This window comes from Oncorhynchus keta, chromosome 17 (assembly GCF_023373465.1).
Source record: "Oncorhynchus keta strain PuntledgeMale-10-30-2019 chromosome 17, Oket_V2, whole genome shotgun sequence".
Taxonomy (NCBI): domain Eukaryota; kingdom Metazoa; phylum Chordata; class Actinopteri; order Salmoniformes; family Salmonidae; genus Oncorhynchus; species Oncorhynchus keta.
Window position 1 is genome coordinate 3,855,370 of NC_068437.1, and position 27,752 is coordinate 3,883,121.

At 40.9% G+C, this 27,752-nt stretch overlaps 1 protein-coding gene across 3 annotated transcripts in view; it reads right to left on the reverse strand.

The window, feature by feature from the left end:
- Positions 1–27,752, reverse strand: part of peak1 (pseudopodium-enriched atypical kinase 1) — a 260,338-nt gene that overhangs the window by 209,539 nt on the left and 23,047 nt on the right. The gene's annotated exons all lie outside the window — the stretch shown is intronic.

Sequence of the window (27,752 nt, forward strand, 5' to 3'; positions counted from 1 at the left end):
GTCTGGTGAAGTATACAGGCCATCGAAGAACTGGGACAATTTCATCTTCCAAGAATTGTGTACCGATCCTTGTGAAATGGGGATTATTATCATGCTGAAACATGAGGTGATGGTGGCAGATGAATGGCACGACAATGGCCCTCAGCATCTCGTCACGGTATCTCTGTGCATTCAAATAACCGTCGATAAAATGCAATTGTGTTCGTTGTCCATAGCTCTTGCCTCCCCATACTATAACCCCACCGCCACCATGGGGGACCCTGTTCACAATCAGCAAATCCCTCACACATACACGTGGTCTGCGGTTGAGGCCAGTTGGACACCGTGTCAAATTCTCTAAAATGACGTTAGACGTGGCGAATGTTAGTGAAATGATCATTCAATTATTTTGCCACAGCTCTGGTGGACGTGCCTGCAGTCAGCATGCCAATTGCACGTTCCCTCAAAACTTGAGGTCTGTGGCATTGTATTGAGTGAAAAAAACTGCACCTTTTAGAGTGGCCTTTTATTGTCCTCTACACAAGTTGCACCTGTGTAATGAACATGCTGTTTAATCAGCGTCTTGATATGGCACACCTGTCTGGTGGATGGATTATCTTGGCAAAGGAAAAATGCTCACTAACAGGGATATAAAAAAATGTGTGTACCAAATTTGAGAGAAATAAGCTTTTTGTGTGCATATGGAACATTTCTAGGGTATTTTATTACAGCTCACGAAACATGGGACCAACACTTCACATGTTGCGTTCATATTTGGTTCAGAACGGATAATCTCCACACGTGTGGTTCCCACCATGAAGCATGAAGGAGCAGGTCTGATGGTGTGGAGGTGCTTTGCTGGTGATACTGTCTGATTTATTTAGAATTCAAGGCACACTAAACCAGCATGGCTACCACAGCGTTCTGCAGCAATCCCCCATCTGGTTTGCGCATAGTGGGACTATCAGTTGTTTTTTAACAGGACAATGACCCAACACATCTCCAGGCTGTGCAAGGGCAATTTGACCAAGAAGGAGAGTGAGGGAGTGCTGCATCAGATGACCTGGCCTCCACAATCCCTCGACCTCAACCAAATTAAGATGAGTTGGACCACAGAGTGAAGGAAAAGCAGCCAACAAGTGCTCAGCATAAGTAAGAACTCCTTCAAGACTGTTGGAAAAGTATTCCAGGTTAAGCTGGTTGAGAGAATGCAAAGAGTGTGCAAAGCTGTCAAGGTAAAGGGTGGCTACTTTGAACAATTGTAAATCACAAATATATTTGAATTTGTTTAACACTTATTTGGTTACTACATGATTACATATGGTTTATTTCATCATTTTGATGCCTTCACTATTCTACAATGTAGAAAATATTTTAAATAAAGAAAACCCTTGAATGAGTTGGTGTGTCCAAATTTTTGAATAGTACTGTATGGTACTGAAAACACTGTGGTACTGTACACACACTTATCATAACCTGGTTGTAATCCAGAGGTTAAAAAAATTATCTCGATCCTCTATGATACTGTGGAGGGATCCAAGTTGTTGTTTAAAAGGAAAACATGAATCAGCATACAACGACAGCTTTGTTTTTAAGCCTTGGCTTTATAGCCCCTTGATATAATTGTTGGATCAGATTTTAATAATAAACATTTAGATGGACATTGCATAGATATGCCGATAGTGTACAACCTTGTTATACTCTGACAGTTTAATACTTTGAGAAGTAGCCATTACTTACTATTTTACACCTAGGGTTACTATACACTTAATTATCCAAATGTGAAATATTCCAGGCATTTATATACAGTTGAAGTCGGAAGTTCACATACACATAGGTTGGAGTCATTAAAACTCGTTTTTCAACCAATCAACAAATGTCTTGTTAACAAACTATAGTTTTGGCAAGTCGGTCAGGACATCTACTTTGTGCATAACACAAGTAATTTTTCCAAACAATTGTTTACAGACAAATTATTTCACTTATAATTCACTGTATCACAATTCCAGTGGGTCAGAAGTTGACAATGTCTTTAAACAGCTTGGAAAATAACCAATTGGAGGTGTACCTGTGGATGTATTTCAAGGCCTACCTTCAACATCAGTGCCTCTGCTTGACGACATGGGAAAATCAAAATAAATCAGCTAAGACCTCAGAAAAACAGTTGTAGACCTCCACAAGTCTGGTTCATCCTTGGGAGCAATTTCCAAATGCCTGAAGTTACCACGTTCATCTGTACAAACAATAGTACGCAAGTATAAACACCATGGGACCACGCAACTGCCATACTGCTCAGGATGGAGATGCGTTCTGTCTCCTAGAGATGAACGTACTTTGGTGCGAATAGTGCAAATCAATTCCAGAAAAACAGCAAAGGGTCTTGTGAAGATGCTGGAGGAAACAGGTCAAAAAAAGATCTATATCCACAGTAAAAACGAGTACTATATTGACAACCTGAAAGGCCACTCAGCAAGGAAGAAGCCACTGCTCCAAAACCGCCATAAAAAAAGCCAGACTACGGTTTGCAACTACACATGGGGACAAAGATCGTACTTTTTGGAGAAATGTCCTCTGGTTTGATGGAGCAAAAATAGAACTGTTTGGCCAGAATGACCATCTTTGTTTGGAGGAAAAAGGGAGAGGCTGGTGCACTTCACAAAATAGATGGCATCATGAGGAAAGAAAAGTATGTGGATATATTGAAGCAACATCTCAAGACATCAGTCAGGAAGTTCAAGCTTGGTCGCAAATGGGTCTTCCAAAAGGACAATGACCCCAAGCATACTTCCAAAGTTGTGGCAAAATGGCAAAAAGGACAACAAAGTCAAGGTATTGGAGTGGCCATCACAAAGCTCTGACCTCAATCCTATAAACAAATTTGTGGGCAGAAGTGAAAAAGTGTGTGCGAGCAAGGAGACCAACAAACCTGATGCAGTTACACCAGCTCTGTCAGGAGGAATGGGCCACAATTTACCCAATTTATTGTGAGAAGCTTGTGGAAGGTTACCCGAAACATTTGGCCCAAATTAATCAATTTAAAGGCAATGCTACCAAATACTAATTGAGTGTATGTAAACTTCTGACCCACTGGGAATGCGATGAAAGAAAAAAAAGCTGAAATAAATCACTGACAATCACTGACATATTCTGACATTTCACATTCTTAAAATAAAGTGGTGATTCTAACTGACCTAAGACAGGGAATTTTTTACTAGGATTAAATGTCAGGAATTGTGAAAAACTGAGTTTAAATGTATTTTGCTTAGGTGTATGTAAGCCCGACTTAAACTGTATAATTTCCAGTCGTACTTTATCAAAAGCCTTTTCAAAGTCAGCTATGAATAACAGGCATGGTTTCCCAGATTTGTCATAGTGTTATATTATTATTGTATTGTTTCAAGTAACTGTCTTATATTATCTCCAGTGCATTGAGAAACTATTCAGACCCCTTGACTTTTTCCACATTGTTATGTTACAGCCTTATTAAAAAATTGATTCAATATTTTTCCCAACTATCTACACATGGCTTTGTCCCAACTATCTACACATAGTACCCCATAATGTCAAAGCAAAAACAGTTATTTTATTTATTTATTTCTGCAAAAAGGTGAAAAAAAAAATATTGCAGAACCCCATAATGTCAAAGCAAAAACAGTTATTTTATTTATTTATTTTTGCAAAAGAAAATGTAAATATTCAGAACCTTCACTATGGGACTCGAAATTGAGCTCAGGTGCATCCTGTTGTTTCCATTGATCATCCTTGAGATGTTTGAACTTGACTGGAGTCCACCTGTTGTAAATTAAATTGATTGGAAATGATTTGGAAAGGCACACACCTGTTACACCAGGTCCCACAGTTGACAGTGCATGTCACAGCAAAAATCAAGCCATAAGGTCGAAGGAATTGTCCGTAGAGTTCAGAGACAGGATTGTGTTGAGGCACAGATCTGGGGAAGGGTACCAAAACATGTTTGCATCATTGAAGGTCCCCAAGAACACAGTGGCCTCCATCATTCAATGGGATAAGTTTGGAACCACCAAGACTCTTCCTAGAGCTGGCCGCCTAGCCAACTGACCAATCGGGGGAGAAGGTCCTTGGTCATGGAGGTGACCAAGAACCCGATGGAGCTCCAGAGTTCCTATGTGGAGATGGGAGAACCTTCCAGAAGGACAACCATCTCTGCAGCACTCCACCAATCAGGCCTTTATTTTTAGAGTGGCCAGACGGAAGCCACTCCTCAGTAAAAGGCACATGACAAACCGTTTGGAGTTTGCCAAAAGGCACCGAAAGAACTCTGACCATGAAAAACGGATTCTCTGGTCTGATGAACCCAAGATTGAACTCTTTGGCCTGAATGCCAAGCGTCACGTCAGAAGGAAACCTGGCACCATCTCTAAGGTGAAGCATGGTGGGAGCAGTGTCATGCTGTGAGGATGTTTTTCAGCGGCAGGTGACTGGGAGGCTAGTTAGGATCGAGGGAAAGATGAACTGAGCAAAGTACAGAGAGATCCTTGATGAAAACCAACAAGACAATGCAGGAGTGGCTTCGGGACAAGTCTCAATGTCCTTGAGTGGCCCAGCCAGAGTTTGAACATCTCTGGAGAGACTTGAAAATAGCTGTGCAGCGACGCTCCCCATCCAACCTGACAGAGCGTGAGAAGATCTGCAGAGAAGAATGGGATAAATAATATCCGAAAATACCTTTTTAATTATATGCACTATGCTAGAATGTATGCGTCACAACACTGAAGTATATGGGACAACAATTATTATTGATTTTGTATTGATCTTTATATTCACCAACCGGGCCCTCTTTCAGTAATAATGAAATCAGACATAGTTACGTGTCTGATAATCTACCACTTTTATAGGAGTGGGTAAACCATGCTAATATTGGTCCATGAAATAAGGTTTGGTATACAGTACCTCAACTGGTATGCCATCCAGTCCTCGAGTTAACCCGGACTTAAAGGCTTTAATTGCCTCAATAAGTTCCTCCTCTGTAATTTGGCATGAGTCTTTCTGTTCAGCTGTTCATTTCACATTACTAATATAAATAAAATCTTTAGAATTAACTATGTGAACAATCTTTGCTCCAACGGACTATTCTATGGATTATATTTCATGAAACCCCCCCCAAAAAAAGCAAGGTATTTTTTAGTGTGCGTTTCGTGAGGAATCACTCAAATAAACATCAGGGCATTCATGCTAATGCTCCCCTTGCCATCCTCTGCTTCTGTTTTTAACCATGACCAATTCCTTCCTCTGTGTCTAATTGACGAGCTGCTATTTCTGTGTGGGCCAACGGGTAAATGGGTCCATGTGAACACAGTCTTTAAACCCGTGGTCTAGAGCAGATGTTCACCAATATGCTAGGATAATGCTATTGATAACAGTCTTAAACCATAATACAGTAGACACAAATCAAATGGATAAATGTATGCCTATAGGAATAAGAAAATTGACAAATGTCTTTCAATTTATCATATTGGTTGAATATTAACAGGAATTAAATTGGTGGATTAAGTTTCTTGAAAGCTGCCTCCTAGTGAGGTAATGGGGGGACACATTGAAGAGGCGAGTTGAGGTAAAACCACCTGGACAAGGAAGGGGTAACCAGGATTTGATCCCATGCTCCAGTGGAAAGCTAGTCATCCCTTTCATAACTAGAACCATAGCCTATATGCATGCTATTAACCTCAAACCACATCAAACATACAGTAATCACCCCATCCTGAACGTGAGGACACGGCCACTTGGATCACATCATCTACATCTTGCCTATACAGATATCAAGTTTAGGGAAGTTGGCTAAGCACATAGCAATCTGGACCAGGTTAGTTCTCACACAGCAGCACCACTTATGTTGCCAGTAATCCATGTCTGAACTGAATATCAAGTAGAACAGCAGTGGAGGTCTTCTCACTTTGTGACAAGAGTCCAGGCAATTCATTAAGCATGCAAGTGGTGGCTCAGTCCACACTCCTCCCAAAGCTTGCACCAGGCCCACCCACTCCCCTCCAGCTCCCTCTAGCCCCAGAGAGAGAGCTTGTTCATGGACTGAGCAGAGCAGGAAAGGGCAGACTGTTTGCAGTGGTTTGTGGAGCATGTCTTTGGAACAAGCCCAGTTCCCAAGGCAGCAGCAACCAAGAGTTCACCGTGACCTTTCCAAGAGCCTGGAGGAAACTTGGCGGCTTTCAGACGACCAACGTTACCAAAGTTCAACAAGCAGTAGGCCTAGTTGCTGTACATGCACAGTCAGTACAAAGTTTGTTTCATCTCCAGTGTGACAGAGAGAAGGACATATTCCCATAATGAATGAGCCTTATCGAGGGAGATTAGGAGAATAATGACTAGTTCACTTCATTCTCCGACTGGGCTCTTGTTCAAAACTGGGCTGTTATCGCCGCAGTTCGCAGAAGAGAAAATGTTCTGAACAGGCTGAACCGTTAGTATGATGGCTTACCCTCCAGCAACGCCTCAGGCAAGGCAAGGCCGACCCGCGAGCCAAGCACAAAAGTCCTCCTCGTTCTGTTACCATAACAGCGGGCACACAATGTCTCAGTGGAGATCAGAGTCAGTTGGAAGATAGAATGGCCTGGTTAGGCATTGAGAGGGATTCATATTTGCAATCGCTTGGCACTCAGCAGCAGAAGTCAAAGGATGGGATAGACAGCCAGCCCCTATTAGTCATGATGTCATTGCTTTTACTGTTGGGGCCAGTGCGGAAAAAGAGGGTGAGCTGATCCAAGAGCTTGCATCACATACTATATTTAAACCTGATTCTGCAAGCAGAGGGAAGCGGAGTGATGAATGGTCCAACCCACCCCTGACCCGAGCAATGCTTCTTTGTCAGTACGACTGAATGACAAGCAGAAATCTCAAGGATTCCTACCTCCCACCCTCTTCTACCACCCCTTTTTCTACCTATTTCTAGTTTATCCTGCTGACATTCTCTTATTATACTCTTCTTCTTGCTCCATCTCTTTCTAATTTTTTGTGAGGTCTACAGTATTCTATATAGGCATGTCTCAGGGTGGAGCTTGCTGGTCAAACAGACTATAGCCTACCTTATAGTCTAAATCAATGTTCATCAAAACAGTGCAATAGGCTAGATTTGAATGTTGCAAAGTAAAAGAATGCAGAATATTAGGTTAGACAAAATAAATTATTCGCTGCTCTCTAATCACATGGAAAAATATATAACAAACATTTCTAAAAACCTCAAATGTTCTCCATCCAACTTTGGGGCGGCAGGGTAGCCTAGTGGTTAAGAGCGTTGGACTAGTAACCGGAAGGTTGCAAGTTCAAACCCACGAGCTGACAAAGGTACAAATCTGTCATTCTGCCCCTGAACAGGCAGTTAACCCACTGTTCCTAGGCCGTCATTGAAAATAAGAATTTGTTCTTAATTGACTTGCCTAGTTAAATAAAGGTTAAAAAAAATTACAAATAAAATAGAGATGTCATTATGAAAATACTAAGCTGTAGACCACAAATCAATTATTCTAGACAGGCCTACAACTGAAAATTTGAGTCCAAAACATTTAGCAATAAAGCTCAATTTTTCTATGTTTTGGATTCATTTGGGTTGGATACAGACCCAACCCGATTTTAATCCAATTCCCTCTACACGGACATGTTTCAGATCAGATTATTATATTATTTTTATGACCAGATCCTGTGGGGTCTGGAGTTGAATTTTGTGCATTCAATTCTGTTTGGATCTCAATTTTGCGATACGAGAAGACCTTGGCAATAATTAGAGCCGGGCACAAAGAGCACTGCTGGTTTAGCCAGCAAGTTTGAGTGACCATTAAAACTGTCTCCACTTATACAAGGGTTAATTTTCATTTTTATAACAGAGTGATGTTAACTCAATAGGGTGGCCTTCCAATCTGACCCTGGAATCAGACCGCCCGCTCCCTTGGGCAGGCAATTAACTGGTGCGAGGCCCCCATGATTATCTAGCCTCAGGCTCCATTGTATTGTATGATGCAGTCAAGTTTTATATTTAGATAACGGAGCTGCCGGAGAGGAAATAAAAAGTGTGTAGCAGCACCATTGCATTGTGATCTAATTAATTACACTTTCAGGCTAACCTCAGACCCAAAACAGCAACATTGTGTTCTTCAAAGTACCACAGAATAGATGTCCCCTGCTTTTAAGTACTGTCGCTCTCTCTAGACTACAGCAAGGCCATGCAGGAATCAAAAGAAAAGAAACTTAACCAGATGTCACTGAGCATGACATCTGTTTAAGGATTCACGATGTTGAGACTTAAAAAGGCTATTGCAAGAGGGGAGTTTCAGTTTTGACCTACATTGCAATTATTATTTCCACATATTCTAGAGTTTTCCGCTCATAAAATCTAGCACGTCTGTAGCTAATTGCAGCGCATTTGTCCGAAGTTAATTAAAATGCCTTAAATCATGAGCAGAGCTGGATTTCAGAGGGATTGCCTGGCCTTGTGCATGTGGGAACTAGAAGAACCTCAGCTCGCACTTTTTCAGAAATAAGAAACTTTCTTTGACATGGAATCTAACTAATGTTAATCACTTCACAACCCTTCACTGTAACTCTACCATGTGAGAATGGAGGTCTGAAACAACGTATGCTTGGGCCGAAAAACGTGTTTGGAGGAGCCATATGGATGGTGTGACAATTGCGAAGGCACGCAGAAGCCAAATTGAACTCCATACCCACCGCTCCGCATTGACATGATTGGATGATGGTAGGTGAGGGCGGGAGGTCCTGTATAAACACAAGCTTACTTCGCCCGTGCAGACCAAAAACGGAAGGGCAAACAGGCCAAACTTCATACTGGAAGCATTGTGTTTACACAAGTACATTGGTGTTTAGACAAGTGCTTTTGTCACTCAGAATGACCTAAATACAACGTGTAAACAGACACTATACACACTCCCGTGTGTTGACATTTAGCCCCTCCCAGCAATGGCATTGGGCGACCACCCTCTGTTCCCAATTCCCACCCACTATCAGCTGCTTATTTTCCCAGGCGATCACTTTGCCCATTCTCCTCTGAAGTGGAGTGAGTCCTTGTCACGTGTCAGTTTGGTAAACTAGCGCAGGTATGCTCCGGTGACGTTCTCCCGCAGGGGGAAGAAACGCTGTCACTAAGCCAACAACTACAGCAGGCAACATGCCCCTTGCATTACCACAGTTTGTCAGACACACGTGTGTCGGCATAGGGAAACCCTTCACATTGTGATATTTTGACTTTTTAAATGTTTTGTATAGTTCTGAAAGCGACAAATGGTCCCAAATCCAGTTTTTTTTTATCACTGAGATACCTTCAAGCAGAGCCTGAGTTATGAGATTTTAACATTTAATTCATTTAAAAATGAGAAAACAACATTCATAAGATCAACATTCAAAGTTTTATTCGGTTTTAATCTAATTCCATTGATAGGCATGAGAGAAAACAACCGAGCAGAGTGTTGGTGTTTTCAAAAGAGATTGGCACTAGATTTATTATTTTTTAAACTGCTGGTATTGTTTGCATTAAATAATCATTACTAGAATTAATTTTTATACAATAATAGACACATATTTGAATTGGAGAAATATTGCATACATTTAAGTATGATTATGAACTGTCAACAACCAATATAAAAACTAAAACATTAAAGAAAGATCAGTTTGATTTGACTATTTACATTACTGGATGGCATGAAAGACGGCAAAAATAATGAACAATTATTTAAATTCAGCTTGCAGGAATGGTTACTGGAACAAGTTGACGTGGTCTCCATGGCCAGGAAGAACAATCTCATCTGCTGAGAGAAGATGAAATGAGTTTGTCATACAGGCAAAGTAAAAAAACAATACAAATACTCACACAAAACATAAATAACTGTAGAGGCATCAAGTGACTGGGTAGTGTTGTGCGTTGACTGTGGGCTGATCTATGTATGAAGCCCGGATGGCAGTGGGCAATAAGGATTTAATTCATATTGATATGAATGATTTTCACTCTCTCTCTGACAAACAAACAAAGAGATCTCAAACTAACTACTAGGTCATCATTCTTACCTTAGCTTAGTGCTTCATGGTGACGAACACCTGAGAGCCAGTGCTGGCCACCAGATCTATGAGCCCGCCCACTCCCTTCATCTTACCCTGAGGGGAAAAACACATTTCAGTGCTTTATCAGTCTTATTTATTTGGGTCCACAATAAAGTAAATTGTCATGGAGACCCAAATGTTTAAACACACACACAAAGTGGCTCTCTCCCTCTTCAAATATTTATGTCTCATCTCTAGCTCACCCTCCCTCTGAGTGAATTAACATTAACTTGTTAGCTAGTTCATTTGTTTTGTGGGATACTGAGATGAAAACAAACATCTGGTGAAATAGTCAGTAAAACATTTAGGCTAACATTAACTATAGCAGCTCATCTTCAAACTTGTCTTGGAATAGTACGGTCACTCCAACAACACTGGCTAAAGCTTACCTTGAACAAATACAGAGTAGATGCAGGTAGAAGGCCATATAGTAAAGTCTACAAATGCATTGTGTACTTAACTAGCTTTTAACATACCTTCCATGCTCCTCAGTCAAATTGCTCGCTCATCTCGCCATCCAAGTTGAGGTGACCGATGACCGTTGGGACCAGTCGTAAAATGTGTTTACCAGTAATTCAGAGCATTCAGGCAGCTTTGCTCAAAAGAATGACAACTCGCTCGCTAAATCAAACATTGTTATTTATCTGAGAAGTCAGCTTCAACGATGATCGATGACTAACTATAAAAACGGGACGACTGCGTACTTGAAGTTACTAGGATGACATGAGCCAAATCCCAAGTCACACCCCTTCTCGCCTGTGCACTTGTTCATACCCCCTCGAAGATTAAAAGCAGTGGTTTTGGTGTAACCGTATTGGTAGACAATTCATCTACATCTACCCAGCAAGTTTAGGATAGGATATCGATTGCTTTGCTACCTAAAATCTAAATCATTCTGAACTGCTGGAATTACTAATTTTGGCCAACTAATAGGCCTACCCATTGATCAAGCAACGTCTTAAATAAAATTGTGCCTGCGTACGACTACTTGTAGACGAACTGAAAATCCGACCTACTTATAACTACATTGTTGAGTGTAAATTACAACTTTATACTACTGCATTAGCTAGCTAATTATTATGTCTGTTTCATTCATCTGTAGCATGTTATCTTGAAGGGGCTAAATCAGCTGTGACACTCAGTTTTCACATTGGGTATGCTAGCTAATGTAAAAATGTATATATTTTCCTGAAGTAATCATACAATATTTGTACACTACAATAAAGTAAGAGTTAATAATCCAAAACAAACATCACAAAAACTGATTTTAGCATTTGGGCTTTTCCCCAACGAGTTTCTAGTTGGTGTAGAAGGGTATCGAAGAACAACTGCCCACAGGGCAACCACACCTTGTTAGGCCAAATAAGCTAACCTTGGTTTCAGTTTCTGATTTGGACTGCAGGGAGCGAGTCTTGAAGGAGTGCCAAGATCCCAAGGTAGCTTTTTAAATGAAACAAAACCAACCCGTACTCCTGTTGTGGCAGGTGGACCCATTGAATCAGTTGTTTCTTCTTCTTCTCCACGCACACAAAAATACAGTCAGAGATTGGGAATTTAAGGCACATAAAAGTGAATGGAGCAGAACCATTCCACCAGCCTGCAGCAGTGAGTAGAAAGACAGAATAAACCATTACCTTAGTGTATACATGCGTGCATGCGTTTGTGAACAGGCCACCATTACTGAGTGAGAGGAAACTGTCTGAACTCCTCACACTCAATTAGGAGCAATGAAGCCAGGGAAACATAGGCGAACAGTAGGACTCTAAGGGGGCATTCACACCAAGGATGTTTGGAGCATTTACAACCTATATTCAGTTTGTTTGGACAGGTCTAAACAACCCACTGTGGTTCGCTTAAAAGGGGTTGTCTCGGTACCCTGGTGCGGTTAGCTACAGGTGAGAATGAAGTCAGGACTAAACACAGGAAAAGAACCAGAAGTGTGCAGTATCATTGGTTGTTACTGGAGAAATGGATTCATTCTTAATGGTCTAAGCTGACATACTGACATATGGAGTTGTTTTAAGAAGGTCATACCATGAATCATTTAGCTATTGGATTTGGAATTTTAGGACCCCTTTTAGGTAGCAAATATTTTTTCTATATTTTATAAAATATTGAATTTGGCCATTACTACTTTAGCCCATAGAAACACAATAAATAACATTAATAGATGGGGGGAAAAGTCTGTCAACACACACACAAAAGTTTGGGGTCACTTAGAAATGTCCTTTTTTGAAAGAAAAGCCCATTTTTTGTCTATTAAAACTACATCAAATTGATCAGAAATACAGTGTAGACATTAATGTTGTAAATGACTATTCTTGCTGGAAAGGGCAGATTTTTCATAGAATATCTACATAGGCGTCCAGAGGCCCATTATCAGCAACTGTGTTCCAATGGCATGTTGTGTTAGCTATTCCAAGTTTATAATTTTAAAAGGCTAATTGATCACAAGAAAACCCCTTTGCAATTATGTTAGCACTATTCCATATCTGGAGCACCACTATGTGGGTTCAGTTAAAGGCTCAAAATGACCAGAAACAAAGAAATTTCTTCAGAAACTCAGACTATTATTGTTCTGAGAAATTAAGTCTATTCCATGCGAGAAATTGCCAAGAAATTGAAGATTTTGTACAACGCTGTGTACCACTCTTTCACAAACTGGTTCTCACCATAATAGAAAGAGTGGGAGGCCCCGGTGCACAACTGAGCAAGGGGACAAGTACATCAGTGTCTAGTTTGAGAAACAGACCTCACAAGTCCTCAACTGGCAGCTTCATTAAATAGTAACCGCAAAAACACCAGTCTCAACGTCAACAGTGAAGAGGCTACTCCAGGATGCTGGCCTTCTAGGCAGAGTTGCAAAGAAAAAGCCAGATCTCAGACTGGCCAAAAAAAAAAAAGATTTAGATGGGAAAAAGAACAGACACTGAACAGTGGAAGATTAGAAAAAAAGTGTTATCGATAGACAAATCTATGTTTGAGGTGTTCGGATCACATAGAAGAACATTCGTGAGACGGAGAAAAAATGAAAATATGCTGGAATAGTGCTTGACGCCATCTGTCAAGCATGGTGGCGGCAATGTGAAGGTCTGGGGGTGCTTTGTTGGTGGTAAAGTGGGAGATTTGTACAGGGTAAAGAGGATCTTGAAAAAGGAAGGCTATCACTCCATTTGCAACACCATGCCATACCCTGTGGAGGGCACTTAATTGGAGCCAATTTCCTCCTACAACTGGACAATGACCCAAAGCACAGCTCCAAACTACACAATAACTATTTAGGTGAGTCAGCTGATATTCTGGCTGTAATGGAGTGGCCAGTACAGTCACCGGATCTCAACCCTATTGAGCTGTTGTGGGAGCAACTTGACTGTATGGTACTTAAGAAGAGCCCATCGGGCCAATCCAACTTGTGGGAGGTTCTTCAGGAAGCATGGGGTGAAATATCTTCAGATTACCTCAACAAATTGACAACTCGAATGCCAAAGGTCTGCAAGGCTGTAATTGCTGCAAATGGAGGACTCTGACGAAAGCAAAGTTTGAAGGACACAATTATTATTTCAATTAAAAATCATTATTTATAACCCTGTCAATGTCTTAATGATATTTCCTATTCATTTTGCAAATCATTTCATCTATGTTTCCATGGAAAACAAGGACATTTCTAAGTGACCCCAAACTTTTGAACGGTAGTGTTCAGTCGTGGCCAAAAGTTGAGAATGACGCAAATATTAAATTTTCACAAAGTTTGCTTCTCCAGTGTCTTTAGATATTTTTGTCAGATGTTACTATGGGATACTGAAGTATAATTACAAGCATTTCACATAAGTGTCAAAGGCTTTTATTGACACTTACATGAAGTTGATGTCAATATATAGTCAATATTTGCAGTTGACACTTCTTTTTCAAGACCTCCGCAATCCGCCCTGGCATGCTGTCAATTAACTTCTGGGCCACATCCGGACTGATGGCAGCCCATTCTTGCATAATCAATGCTTGGACTTTGTCAGAATTTGTGGGTTTTTGTTTGTCCAACCACCTCTTGAGGATTGACCACAAGTTCTCAATGGGATTAAGGTCTGGGGAGTTTCCTGGCCATGGATCCAAAATATACCGAGCCACTTAGTTCCCAGAGTCGCTTAGTTATCACTTTTGCCTTATGGCAAAGTGCTCCATCATGCTGGAAATGGCATTGTTCGTCACCAAACTGTTCCTGGATGTTTGGGAGAAGTTGCTCTCGGAGGATGTGTTGGTACCATTCTTTATTCATGGCTGTGTTCTTCGGCAAAATTGTGAGTGAGCCCACTCCCTTGGCTGAGAAGCAATCCCACACATGAATGGTCTCAGGATGCTTTTCTGTTGGCATGACACAGGACTGATGGTAGCGCTCACCTTGTCTTCTCCGGACAAGCAATTTCCGGATGCCCCAAACAACCGGAAAGGGGATTCAGAGAAAATGACTTTGCCCCAGTCCTCAGCAGTCCAATCCCTGTACCTTTTGCAGAATATCAGTCCCTGATGTTTTTCCTGGAGAGAAGTGGCTTCTTCGCTGCCCTTCTTGACACCAGGCCATCCTGCAAAAGTCTTTGCCTCACTGTGCGTGCAGATGCACTCACACCTGCCTGCTGCCATTCCTGAGCAAGCTCTGTACTGGTGGTGCCCCGATCCCGCAGCTGAATCAACTTTAGGAGACGGTCCTGGCGCTTGCTGGACTTTCTTGGGCGCCCTTGTAGCCTTCTTCACAACAATTGAACCACTCTCATTGAAGTTCTTGATGATCCGATAAATGGTTGATTTAGGTGCAATGATGATGGCACGTTTCCTTGCAGGTAACCATGGTTGACAGAGGAAGAACAATGATTCCAAGCACCACCCTCCTTTTGAAGCTTCCAGTCTGTTATTCAAACTCAATCAGCATGACAGAGTGATCTCCAGCCTTGTCATCGTTAACACTCACACCTGTATTCACGAGAGAATCACTGACGATGTCAGCGGTCCTTTTGTGGCAGGGCTGAAATGCAGTGGAAAAGTTTTTTGAGGATTCAGTTATTTGCATGGCAAAGAGGGACTTTGCAATTAATTGCAATTCATCTGATAACTCTTCATAACATTCTGGAGTATATGCAAATTGCCATTATACAGCAGACTATGTGAAAATTAATATTTGTGCCCTTCAAAACTTTTGGCCACGACTGTATGTTGACTTGATTAACACTTCTTTGGTTTCAACATGATTCCATAGTTTTGATGTCTTCACAATTAATGGAAGAAAAAAATAATAATCTAATTCTGTTCCAAACTACAGCAAACAAACTTGTGTAAAAACACCCTCACAAATTCCATATTGATTTCCAATTGCCATAACATAGTGAGTTTAATAATGTGCCAAATTAAATACATAACCCACATATGCAAAGTTGTCATGTATCTGCAGTAGGGAGGATACTACTTCATAGATTGAAAAGGTCCCATGGGTCACCTATGAGCTAATGAGATAGCAGTATTTAGGCTTAAAAAAATACAAAACAAAAAATACACACTAATAGAACATAAAGAGGCTTGTCAGGTTGTCAGCAGTATTTGATCACTCTGTGGCAGACAAGGGGAATTGTCGGGAAAACTCTGTCAAGACTCGGCCAACAGCTCCGCCCCCCCCGTAGTTCCTCACCCAAGCCTCTCCAGGTTCTCCTTTACCCAAATCCAGATAGCAGATGTTCTGAAAGAGCTGCAAAACCTGGACCCGTACAAATCAGCTGGGCTTGACAATCTGGACCCGCTATTTCTGAAACTATCTGCCGCCATTGTCGCAACCCCTATTACCAGCCTGTTCAACCTCTCTTTCATATCGTCTGAGATCCCCAAGGATTGAACGCTGCCGCAGTCATCCCCCTCTTCAAAGGGGGAGACACCCTGGACCCAAACTGCTATAGACCTATATCCATCCTGCCCTGCCTATCTAAGGTCTTCGAAAGCCAAGTCAACAAACAGGTCACTGACCATCTCGAATCCCACCGTACCTTCTCCGCTGTGCAATCTGGTTTCCGAGCCGGTCACGGGTGCACCTCAGCCACACTCAAGGTACTAAATGATATCATAACCGCCATCGATAAAAGACAGTACTGTGCAGCCGTCTTCATCGACCTCGCCAAGGCTTTCGACTCTGTCAATCACCATATTCTTATCGGCAGACTCAACAGCCTCGGTTTTTCGGATGACTGCCTTGCCTGGTTCACCAATTACTTTGCAGACAGAGTTCAGTGTGTCAAATCGGAGGGCATGCTGTCCGGTCCTCTGGCAGTCTCTATGGGGGTGCCACAGGGTTCAATTCTCGGGCCGACTCTTTTCTCTGTATATATCAATGATGTTGCTCTTGCTGCGGGCGATTCCCTGATCCACCTCTACGCAGAAGACACCATTCTATATACTTTCGGCCCGTCATTGGACACTGTGCTATCAAACCTCCAAACGAGCTTCAATGCCATACAGCACTCCTTCCGTGGCCTCCAACTGCTCTTAAACGCGAGTAAAACCAAATGCATGCTTTTCAACCGATCGCTGCCTGCACCCGCATGCCCGACTAGCATCACCACCCTGGATGGTTCCGACCTTGAATATGTGGACATCTATAAGTACCTAGGTGTCTGGCTAGACTGCAAACTCTCCTTCCAGACTCACATCAAACATCTCCAATCAAAAATCAAATCCAGAGTCGGCTTTCTATTCCGCAACAAAGCCTCCTTCACTCACGCTGCCAAGCTTACCCTAGTAAAACTGACTATCCTACCGATCCTCGACTTCGGCGATGTCATCTACAAAATGGCTTCCAACACTCTACTCAGCAAACTGGATGCAGTCTATCACAGTGCCATCCGTTTTGTCACTAAAGCACCTTATACCACCCACCACTGCGACTTGTATGCTCTAGTCGGCTGGCCCTCACTACATATTCGTCGCCAGACCCACTGGCTCCAGGTCATCTACAAGTCCATGCTAGGTAAAGCTCCGCCTTATCTCAGTTCACTGGTCACGATGGCAACACCCATCCGTAGCACGCGCTCCAGCAGGTGTATCTCACTGATCATCCCTAAAGCCAACACCTCATTTGGCCGCCTTTCGTTCCAGTACTCTGCTGCCTGTGACTGGAACGAATTGCAAAAATCGCTGAAGTTGGAGACTTTTATCTCCCTCACCAACTTCAAACATCAGCTATCCGAGCAGCTAACCGATCGCTGCAGCTGTACATAGTCTATAGGTAAATAGCTCACCCTTTTTCACCTACCTCATTCCCATACTGTTTTTATACTGTTTTTATTTATTTACTTTTCTGCTCTTTTGCACACCAATATCTCTACCTGTACATGCCCATCTGATCATTTATCACTCCAGTGTTAATCTGCAAAAATGGTATTATTCGCCTACCTCCTCATGCCTTTTGCACACATTGTATATAGACTGCCCATTTTCTTCTACTGTGTTATTGACTTGCTAATTGTTTACTCCATGTGTAACTCTGTGTTGTCTGTTCACACTGCTATGCTTTATCTTGGCCAGGTCGCAGTTGCAAATGAGAACTTGTTCTCAACTAGCCTACCTGGTTAAATAAAGGTGAAATAAAAAATAAAAATAAAAATAAATAAAAAAAAGTCCTGGTTGCTGTCGGGAACGGATAAACCAATACATTCCATTTATCTTTAGAAGTGTTTCCCAGCGTGTGGGTGGTGACATTATGTTCAATATGTTTGTGCTCCCCTGGCTTTGCCTGGACCAGAGACTGCTCCAGTCACTCACCACCAACCCAGTTCAGACTGTTCTCACCTCGTCCTCCCTCAGCGGCCCAATCCCTGTCTCCTGGCCATGTGCCATTAGCTAGGCAGGACCCCTTAGTCCCTCGTTTTCTTTTCATTTAGACATTCACGTGATTCAGGGTGTCAAGTAATGACAGCTGACAAGCACTTGTTCGTAACTTACAGTGGTGCAGCATGCGCTAATATAGTTCATGGGATCATGTGTCCATTTGGTGTCTTAAGGGTGTCTATTTGAGACGGAGGTTAATTTCAGAGTCTCAGCTGGGTCACTTGAAATTTACGGTGAGTTTGCTAAAAAGATGTGGCAGCTGGTACAGTTCTCTTTTCAACATCCAGTTTCTTTAAAACACTCGTATTCTTTCAATGCAGGGACCTGTGCACACCTACGCACTTGTACCCTCGGTCAATAAGTCTACATACTGTTAAATGTACATCTGATGTATCCTCAGCGGTCAGAAGGTGACATGGTCAAGACACAAGTCGGCTAATTACTACTAGCAATCAAGTTACCTTGACAGCTTGTGTGATGACGAAGGCAGTTTTCATTAGATGGCATCTTGTCAAATGCAGGGTTCAAATGTTTTGAGTCTGTCTTTTCAACACATGAGACAAAGGAGTCAGGCATTTCCATCTAAATGGACCCATGACCACAAACATGTGAAGTGTTTAGGCACATTTCAAATTGGGTGTCAAATGAAAGCTAAGAGTTTATGTTTTTGAGAAATGAAGGCAAATATGAATTTTTAACCATTTTCCATTAAAAGAATGTGGAATAAGCAAAGGCTTTGATTTCTGGTAAAACATATGAAAATGGGATCTTAGACATCACCATAACAAGTAATGAACATTTATATTTAGTTTTGTAAGGTTAAGAAACATTGCCTGGTAATTACCAAAACCCACATACGCTTATCAAAGAGATTGCACAATGCAAAGAGGGTTACTTGTGCCCATGTTTTCACCAAACCAACTTGTATACTGTACAGTCTTTCATAAGTTGGCATCCAAACATAACCTGCCACTTGCAGAGCATATCAAGAATTAGCTAAAATACTTTTGAATATATAGTGTATGTGGACACCCCTTCAAATTAGTAGATTTGGCTATTTCAGGCACACCCGTCTCTGACAGGCATGTACATTCGAGCATTCGAGCACACCGCCATGCAATCTCCATAGACAAACATTGGCAGTAGAATGGCCTGCATTGAAGAGCTCAGTTACTTTAAATATAGCACTGTCATAGGATGCCACCTTTCCAACAAGTCATATGTATATACTGTACTCTATATACCATCGACTGCATCTTGCCTATGCCGTTCAGCCATCGCTCATCCATATATTTATATGTACATATTCATTCCTTTACACTTGTGTGTGTATAACATAGTTGTTGTGAAATTGTTAGATTACTTGTTACATACTACTGCATGGTCGGAACTAGAAGCACAAGCATTTCGCTACCCTCGCATTAACATCTGCTAACCATGTGCATGTGACCAATACAATTTGATTTAATGCATTTCTGTACACATCAGGAACGTGATGCAATTATGTTACCATAATTACGTTACTGGATGTAAATTCACTTCTCCTACTGTAATATATATATTTTTCTAACTCACGGTGTCATGTCATAACTGACACCCCATTCTTTCTGCAGACATCTTTGAATCTTAATACGAAGCAGATTAAGAGTTTTGGGAAAAGGTGGTTGCACAAAAACCTGAGGGAGATTTTACTATAATTCTGTAACCAAACCTTGCATCTGTAAAGAAAAGTTCGATACCAAATAACCAAACTTAGCATCTGCACAGTGAAGTAAATGTGTTTCTGTGAAATGTTGTGTAAATTGGTCAAAGTTGCATAGTTGTATGGTGTTTGAAATCAATGTTTTGTTTGGCATACATTTTAAAGTGTCAAAGTGTAATTCCGTTTAACGTGGAATTGCCCTTCCACAAAAATATATTTAAACTGAAAAGGTATTCATTCAAACACAGTTTCCCATGGGAAAGATGTGAACGGAGCATGAAAAGCAAGCAAAGAATGGCACTATAACCAAGAGAGAGCGAGATGGGAGACGAGCGAGGGGAAAAAAAACGGGTCATTTTCAGGAAGAAAGGAGAGTCATGTTGACCTAGATATCTGAACAATGGAAGGTTGTACACATTTGCAATGTCAGAATCAGTCATTAATAAGAGTAAATTGGATTGGAGCGACACCCCTTTCCCACACACACACACACACACACACACACACACACACACACACACACACACACACACACACACACACACACACACACACACACACACACACACACACACACACACACACACACACACACACACACACACACACACACCTTCCAGAGAGGAATCACACCCCACATCCATGATATTGCAAATTAATTCCACTGAGCTGGAACTACAAGAGAAAGGGGGGACATTTCTCAAAATAACTGTGAAATTGAGCTGAAATGACTTGACAATTCCTCATCTAAAATGGAGGGTTTTCACAAATGCTGCGATTCACAGGTAAACATTTGTGCAATGTCTGCTGCTGACAAAACCTCCATAAAAATCCAGTGATTCCATGTGAATGAAGCAAACCCATAGAAGGCTTAATGACAGGTTCAGTTGAGCCTTGGTTCAGGTAGTTTTTCCCCTGGTGTTAAGATTGTCATAAACAGCACCGTGAGTGGGTACTTGAGATGAGCGTACGCGATAGTTGAGGCATCTAATTATAGGCCGACCAATGTTTTTTGGGGTCTGATACAGATTCCGAAAACTGCCAATATACTGCTTACAGCGGGGAACTTAAAAAGTTAAATTTTTCCACTCTGATTTCTCATAAATGCCATCCTAAAGAGCAATTGTCCAATAACTACGCTTCAAATGTTGATTTCATACATTGTGACAAAAATGTCATCATGAGAATGGCTGCAAGTGTTCAGATAAGCATAAGATCCCCTTTTTTCATCCTATTTTTTTTTTTATTAATCAGTTATCTGTGGAGTTATTGGTCGATACCAATATAGCGTTAAAAGGCCAATAATATCAGTGCACCGAATTTAATCAAATGGCATTGTATGCAGTAACTTTACAGAAGATTTACTTTCACTGGAACTAAGGGGCCCCAACCATAAAAAACAGCCCCGGACCATTATTCCTCCTCCACCAAACTTTACAGTTGGTACTATGTAGTCGGGCAGGTAGCGTTCTCCTGGCATCCGCCAAACCCAGATTCGTCTGCCGAACTGCCAGAACGTGATTCATCACTCATGAGAATGCAATTCCATTGCTCCAGAGTCCAATGGTGGTGAGCTTTACACCACTCCAGCCGACGCTTGGAATTGCACATGGCGATCTTAAGCTTGTGTGCAGCTGCTCGGCCATGGAAACCCATTTCGTGAAGCTCCCGACAAACAGTTATTGTGTTGACCTTGGTTCCAAAGGCAGTGTGGAACTCAGTAGTGAGTGTTGTAACTGAGGATAACACTTGGCGGTCCCGTTCTGTGTGCTTGTGTGGCCTACCACTTCACTGCAGAGCCGTTGTTGCTCCTAGATGTTTCCACTTCACAATAACAGCACTTACAGTTGACCAGGGCAGCTCTAGCAGGGCAGAAAGTTGACTGACTTGTTGGAAAGGTAGCATCCTATGACAGTGCTATGTTTAAAGTAACAGAGCTCTTCAATGCCATTCTACTGCCAACGTCTGTCTATGGAGATTGCATGGCTGTGCTCGATTGTACACGCCTGTCAGAGCCGGGTGTGCCTGAAATAGCCAAATCTACTAATTTGAAGGGGTGTCCACATACTATATATACACAGAAGTATTTTCGCTAATTCTTGATATGCTCTGCAAGTGGCAGGTTATGTTTAGATGCCAACTTATGAAAGACTGTATTGTATACAAATTGGTTTGGTGAAAACACGGGCACAAGTACCCCTCTTTGCATTGTGCAATCGCTATGATAACTTAGGCTAATCTTTCAGCAGTCACCTAAGTGAACAACACAATGGTAATTTCCATGTAAAAGGAACAATGATTGTGTGTCCAATAAAAGCTAAAGAGTCTAGATTTTTAAATTAAGGCATATATACATTTTTCAACCATTTTCCATCCTAAAAATTAAGAATAAGCAAAGGCTTTGATTTCTGGTCAAAAATATCTACCAGAAAGTCTTTAAAAAAAAGTTATTATAAATACATTAAAAGACAATAATGTTGAAGTAAAGACTCTTTGCCAACTAATATGAACACTTAAATATTTAGTTTGAGACATTTTACTCTGCCTTCTGTAAGTTGGCTTGTGGCATGAAATTACATTACCAAAAACCAACATACCCATTTATCTCATGAAGGAAGACAATGAAAGTTCACAGAAGTAACAAGCACAAGTAGACCTATCAATTCCCTATAATGATTTTTACTGATATCAATGAGTTATTAAATATTCAGTGATTAAAACTTAATTCCGTTACACAATCGGTAACAGAATTTCACCCCCCAAACAATTGGTCAAGAAATGTCTACAATTGAATTGGCTACAATGGGAAATCATAGTAGTAGTTGGGTTCATAACTTTGGACAGCACAGTACGTTACAGTAAAGAAAAGTAGAGTATAGTTCAGTACTGTATAGTACACAGTAGAGCAGTAGTACATTCTGATGTAATACACTCTACCGAGTTGAACTCGACTCTACTATTCTGTGCTGTACTTTGATGTCCACACATGTGAAACAGACGTCTTTAACTGGTTCAGATTTGTTCCGGTCCAACCAAATTTGGTCTTGTTTGGGGGCAGAGCTCGTTAAAAATAACAGCCAGTGCGTATAATAATACCCAAATATGCAAAGGAGGATACCTTTTTGTACCCATTTAGGGTAGATCACTATGAAGAGAATGACATTCATATCCATAATTACGCATTTCTGTTTAGTACAGATAAGGGACCAATGACAATTGTGTAAACAGGTGTAAATCCACTGGAACATTGGTATAATAATGGCAAATCACTATTATAATGAGACAATACTTTCAACTGAAATCTTTCAATTACTGTTGAGCTCTTTGTGTGGCAGGAACTGGGATTCATCAGAGCACCATTAGCTCTCCAATATATTTTTTTTAAATTTGCAATTCTTTTCCACATCTCCCTAATTCCTTCCCCAAGAAAGGCATCCCATGCTGGGACATTTTGCTGGAAACTAAGCCGCAGACAGTGTACCAAGAGAGAGAGCCCTTCGGGGAGAATAAGGTGAATCTTAAAAGATTCACAATGCAGAAATCTCTCCGCCATTTCCTGGATGCTAAAATGTGAATAGTTTGCCTAATTTTAGATTGTGACAAAACACGCAAGTTTAGGGTACCATCTAAACCGCTGTGAAATATATTTTCCATAACCAAAAACATTTGTTTGAAGCTGGTGTGAAAAGAAATCAAGTAAAAGACGAAAAAACAACTTCAAAATGGGAAAAATAGAAATAGCGTGACTATAACATATCTACCTCCTCATAAACATGCTTTCAATGAGAATGACTCATGTTCACCGAATACCTTTTTGCACTATTGGTGAGACCCTGTAAGTAAGCATTCTACTGTAAGGTCTGTTGTATTCGGTGCACATGACAAATAAACTTTTATTTGATAGATCAATAACTCACATTTCTATGTGAATTTGGTCTGGTATAGATATATATATATATCTATCTATATAGATATGTATATCTATCTATGTCCGTATATACACACACTTGAAGTCAGAAGTTTAAATACACCTTAGCCAAATACATTTAAACTCAGTTTTCACATCCCTGTAATTTAATCCAAGTAAAAATGTCCTGTTTTAGGTCAGTTAGGATCACCACTTTACTTTAAGAATATGAAATGTCAGAATAACAGTAGAGAGAATGATTTATTTCAGCTTTTATTTCTTTCATCACATTCCCAGTGGGTCAGAAGTTTACATACAGTCACAGGCAGCATGTATATGTGTAACAAATTGCAAAAATTGCTTAAGTTGGAGACTTTTATCTCCCTCACCAACTTCAACTAGCCTACCTGGTTCAATAAAGGTGAAATAAAAAAAAATAAAAAAATAAACACTCAATTAGTATTTGGTAGAATAGCCTTTAAATTGTTTAATTTGGGTCTAACGTTTCAGGTAGCCTTCCACAAGCTTCCCACAATATGTTGGGTGAATTTTGGCCCATTCCTCCTGACAGAGCTGGTGTAACTGAGTCAGGTTCGTAGGCCTCCTTGCTCGCACACCCTTTTTCAGTTCTGCCCACACATTTTTCATGGGATTAAGGTCAGGGCTTTGTGATGGCCACTCCAATACCTTGGAAGTATGCTTCCTGACTGATGTCTTGAGGATGTTGCTTCAATATATCCACATAATATTCCTACCTCATGAAGCCATCTATTTTGTGAAGTGCACCAGTTCCTCTTGCAGCAAAGCACACCCACAAAATGATGCTGCCACCCACATGCCTGACATTTAGGATGGTGGTCTTCGGCTTGCAAGCATCCCCTTTTTCCTCCAAACATAACAATGGTTGTTATGGCCAAACAGTTCTATCTTTGTTCCATCAGACCAGAGGACATTTCTCCAAAAAGTACGATCTTTGTCCCCATGTGCAGTTGCAAACCGTAGTCCGGCTTTTTTATGGAGTTTTGGCTTCTTCCTTGCTGAGCAGCTATTCAGGTTATGTCGATATAGGACTGGTTTTTACTGTGGATATAGATACTTTGTACCCGTTTCCTCCAGCATCTTCACAAGGTCCATTGCTGTTTTTCTGGGATTGAGTTGCACTTTTCACACAGATGAACATGGTACCTTCAGGCATTTGGAAATTGCTCCCAAGGATGAACCAGACTTTGAGGTGTACAATCTTTTTTCTGAGGTCTGACTTATTTTGATTTTCCCTTGATGTCAAGCAAAGGGGCACTGAGTTTGAAGGTAGGCCTTGAAATACATACACAGGTACACCTCCAATTGACTCAAATGATGTCAATTAGCCTATCAGAAGCTTTTAAAGCCATTACATTATTTTCTGGAATTTTCCAAGCTGTTTAAAGGCACAGTCAACTTAGTGTATGTAAACTTCTGACCCACTGGAGTTGTGATACAGTGAATTATAAGTGAACTAATCTGTCTGTAAACAATTGTTGGAAAAATTACTTGTGTCATGCACAAAGTAGATGTCCTAACCGACTTCCCATAACTATAGTTTATTAACAAGAAATGTGTGGAGTGGTTGAAAAACATGTTTTAATGACTCCAACCTAAATGTATGTAAACTTCCGACATCAACTGTATACATAGGGTCAAGAAGGCTATATATATTAAAGTGTAAATGGAGCTATGAATACAGGACCATTTTGCCTCATTTCTGGTCATTAAAAACATCAAACTCGAAAAAAAATATGATCAGTACAACAAGTGCAGGACCATGAGAAACTGACTCTCTAACCAAGTGCTACTAACAAATCCCAATGGGGCATTTCAAGAGGCAAAGGAATTTCAGAAATTGTTCCAAGATGAAAACCAAAACCTTAGCTACATGAAGACAAAGGCCATTCTTTCCTCCTCGGTGGAATATTTCCTGGACTAGACTTATGGCGAGGAAGGAGGAAAGAAAAAAAGAGAAGTTACCTGTTACAGCAATCAGAGCACCAGCAGCTGGTTTACTGCAGTTAGTCAGAAGGTCAGTGAGAAAGTCAGTCAGACCTAGGCCAATCACAGACAGCAGGCTTGGGGCCCCTGCCTGGTGCCAGTGCTCTGCTGTGAAATGTACTGCCTGATCTAGAGAGCGGGTTGTCAGCACCCTTCACGCAGCGGTATATTTAAACCTGCCTGAAATGAAACTGGAAACTTCTTTATAGTGGGAATTTGGAAATGAAGGTGCACAAAAGCAAAGCAAAATACCTCAGGACATCGGTCAGAGCACGAGAGCAGTCAATGATTCCGATATGTTTAGGCTATACCTATCAAGATTAATCTATTAACCCTCATCTCTCTCTTTACTGTCAGGTGCTGAAAGAACTTGCAGAGCTGGAACTAGGCCTATGTGATGATACCAAACACCGATTCAATTGTCAGTGTGGATAAACAAATGCCTTAATCTAGATACAGTAGTCTCAAATAATTAAATGAAGAAATGTCAGGTGCTGCAATGAAATTATTGAATTATATAAAGCGAAGAGAGTCAACCAGATGCTTTCTCAAGGCCTATAGTTTGATGGTATCGGTGGGTATCTTTTTAGTTGGTTGAGTCGAGTGTCTTAGGCCTATAAAGTTCCATCGCTTGAGTGAAATGCATACCAATGGCAGTCAGTGCCCTTTAAGATTAGGAAGGAAAATGTGTTTTTTCGTTTCATGAGCATGATCTTATTTCAATTTCGGCATATTGGATGACTCATTCATTTTCCGTTCAGCCAGCTCAATGTAACATTGATTGGTTTAAGTTATTACACGATACTCAAATTTTCCCTATACCCATCATGAGGTTGCTACAACCTAGCCTACAAATGAAAGTTTACAATGTAGGTGCACGGGTAGATATTTTGTTGTTAATCAAGGTGACAATGACACATCCCGCCTTGCACACAACTAGCTGATTTCGGGTGTAATCACTAGTCCAAACAGTTGCAAACGAGAGTTTCTACATAATTGGCGGAATGAATAGACCCTTGATCATCACCAAACACAATTCACATGCATATCAGCCACATACAAACAGTATGACCTCTGCTCTTTGCATAATTCCTTCTTGCATCTTATTCTTATTATTATTATTATTACGCCTTATTCTGTGACCCGGCGAAAAAACGGCGAAAAAACCTTTCCAAGCCAAACTTTCATGCCATAACAGCTCATTTTAATTTTTTTTACATTTTACCTTTATTTAACCAGGCAAGTCAGTTAAGAACACATTCTTATTTTCAATGACGGCCTGGGAACAGTGGGTTAACTGCCTGTTCAGGGGCAGAACGACAGATTTGTACCTTGTCAGCTCGGGGATTTGAACTCGCAACCTTCCGGTTACTAGTCCAACGCTCTAACCACTAGGCTACCCTGCCGCCCTAACCGCTCCACACAGCCTACATCGTTGTCACCATATTAGCTAACGCCATATCAATATAGCTACAATTACTAACGTGTTAGTAAACCCGCTACAATCAGGCAGTACGGCGTACAGCAAGCAGTTTAGCAGTTACACCGGCAGGCCCCAGTGGCAATAAATAAAACGTAAAGCTGACCGACTTGGAAGAGTTCCAATGTTGGATAGCCATAGCCAGCTGGCTAACATAGCAGCCCTCTCTGTTTGAGCCAGGTGTTTGAGTACACTAAACTTGCTAGATGCATTTGCTAGCTAGCTGCAACATAACTTTTTGAGCAACCCAACCAAATTCACATAGAAATGTGTGTTATAGATATGTCATCATTGAAAGCAAGTCTATTTCTATGCTTCCCATTGTTATGTTTCATCTTTGCATTTTTTACTTTTGGTTTTGTACAACAGCTTCAAACAGCTGAAAATGCAATAGTTTTGGCTATTGAAAAGATATTTCACAGCAGTTTAGAAGGTACACTATACTTGCTTGTTTAGTCACAAACTGAAATTAAGCTAACTATTAAGATGTTTGCTAAGCAGTGTGTTTCAATCAATTATCTGTTGACATGTGAGTATATTTGGCATAATTTTATCTAAAAAGGATAACTTTTAAAAATGTTTCACATTTTTATGAAATTCACTGAGAAGGACGATCCTCCCCTTCCTCTGAGGAGAAGCCTTCACTTTTGTATGCCTTTCTGCATGTAATCTGTGTTACAGCCTAATGAATTCATAAATAGTTTTGACTTTAA